General features: G+C 43.2%; 1 protein-coding gene across 2 annotated transcripts in view; it reads right to left on the bottom strand.

Moving 5' to 3' along the window:
- The window catches only part of chst11 (carbohydrate (chondroitin 4) sulfotransferase 11), a 76,111-nt gene that overhangs the window by 26,688 nt on the left and 46,923 nt on the right, over positions 1-2,500 (bottom strand). The window lies entirely within an intron of this gene.

Raw genomic sequence — 2,500 nt, 5'->3', positions numbered from 1 at the left:
TTTCTTCCTCATGCTGTGCCTATGCCTCTTTTTTAATTCGGATGAATTTGCTTTCCCTACCCCTGGCTAAACTGCATTACGAGAGATATTTATGTGTTTAGGTGGCAGCCAGTATAATGAATGTGTGAGCTGAAATATTGTTGCTTGCTTTTTCAATTACGTAGAGACTGCACGCTTTACTATTCAGACTGTGGGTGGGTGAGAGCGTTTTTTTGTGCACAGAATGAGAATTTATCAAGGCTGCTCTGTCTCTGAAACCTGCTTGCTCTGCACATCGTGTTTGTAATATGCAAACTAAGACACAGAGACATGCACATGCACATGTTATGTTGTGAATGAGATGGGAAGCACGGACATGGGCACGCACACACACGTGCGCATTCACACACACACTCACATACTGTATGCATGCGCCCATGCGCGCACACACACACAGGCCCGCTCGCACACACAGGCACGCACACAGGCACACACGCATGTACACACACACGCACGCACAAACACACTCACACACCCACACATACACACACGCACAAACACACTCACACACATACACACACACAAACACACACACACACACACACACACACACACACACACACACACACACACACACACGCACACACACACACACACACATACACACACACATACACACACACAAACACACAAAAACACACATGGATGCGATGGTCATGAGTAACTATTTTCCCCTCTCATCTTACACACACTTCCTAATACAAGATCAAGAGTAACACATGCTGTGTCTGACATGTGTATCAAATGACCGTCTTAACCTTGCTGACACATCACCATTCCCATCACGGTGCGCCTCCTAATGCGATTACCAATTCCAATATGGCATACCTTAGCCTGCCTTCCTTCTTCGGAATTGAGTTACAGCAGTGATGCCAATTTCAGGTTCAGAGCATACCTTACACTCTGTGATGTTTTCCTTCAAACACGGCTGTCTTCATGGAACAGCTGATCTAACTATTATGGGTTCTCATACTAGTTTGTTTGCAGGGGTGACTGAAACAGGACTGAAACATTTGCACCTTTTCTTTTCTTTTTTTTTTTCTTCACCCTTCTGGGCTCCACCAAGTAAAAAGAACACTCTGAAAAAACACTCTGTTTGAGTGGTCATTCTGTGTGCGAGTCACCCCTGCAAACAGTTTATGTCTACTTGACCATCGCACCAGAGCTAAAAGGACGTGTGTCAAGAGCGCAACTCATTTTTTGCCGAACACTTCTCATACTAGTTCTCATACAAATTTGTGGCAAAGTCTTTACTTTTTTATATATATATATATATATATTATTATTATATATATTATTATATTATATATATATTTTAAAGTATGTTTTAGGGGCTTTTTGGGCCTTTATTATGACATAACAGTGTGAGAGGACACAGGAAATGAGCAGGAGAAAGACATGGGGAAGGGCTGGGAAATGACTCCGACTGGACTCAAACCGGGGGTCCACATGGGCATGCAAGCCCAAATGTGGGGGGCTTAGCATACTGTGCAACAGCGCCCCCTATGTCTTTAGTTACAGTAGGCCTACTTTTTGCTCTTATTTCAACTTTGACCAAATCTGTGGTGACGGTCAAACACGGCCTTGATATCATGTTGCCAACACAGTAATACAAAAAAGATACAGAGGCCTGCCAGGGCCAAACAGAGCACTTCCAATATGGCCGTTTCACTTCCCTCCTCTGAACCGTGTCTTCACATACCTCCACCTCTCCTTTCAACGTCGAACAAATCTGTGGTTGCTCTCAGTTCCAATATTCGTTGTCTCGTTCAAAATGTCCATTTCAGCAACCGAATTGTATTGTCGCTATTTTAGCGCGTTGAAAGCCGCTTGTCAGAGTGACGTTTCGCAAACGAGGCGTGACCTTCGAGGGGGCAGTGGGTCGCCAGCCAGTGAAACCAATTCAGGACTAATAGCACAGGGCTTGTGGCTCTGGGCTGGTGATCCCTTAAGCACCATGGGCTGTAAGCGCGGCTCAGGCTCTGATATGGCAGCGTAACCAGAGATTCTAGGAGTATTATATTATTATATTATATTATTAATATTAATATTATATATTATTATATATATTATTATATTCTTATCTGCTCTCTCTGGTGTAACCCCGGCTAATGACTGTATGGTCTAGTGGTCTGTGCCAACCACTACCAGGGTCATCACATTTGATGGCAACACAGGAAATGCCAAGCAGGAAGTAATTAAACCTGAAATGATCAAATCCATGTTAAAGGGGTATGCCACTAATTTGGTGCTTAATACAGTTAACATCGTTGGCTGGGGTTTATAAAGGTGGTAAAGTGTCTTATTTTTCATATGAACCGTTGTCTTGTTTTAAGACAAGTTAAAAGAGGGAGTATGTTGCTAAGCTATTGAAAGTCAATGCATCCATGTAGCATTGCGGATCCATTGACTTTCACTAGCTTAGCGACATGCTCCCTCTTTTAACTTGTCTTAAAGCAAG

The sequence above is a fragment of the Engraulis encrasicolus genome, chromosome 15 (assembly GCF_034702125.1).
Source record: "Engraulis encrasicolus isolate BLACKSEA-1 chromosome 15, IST_EnEncr_1.0, whole genome shotgun sequence".
Taxonomy (NCBI): domain Eukaryota; kingdom Metazoa; phylum Chordata; class Actinopteri; order Clupeiformes; family Engraulidae; genus Engraulis; species Engraulis encrasicolus.
This window is presented reverse-complemented; position numbering and strand designations above follow the sequence as displayed.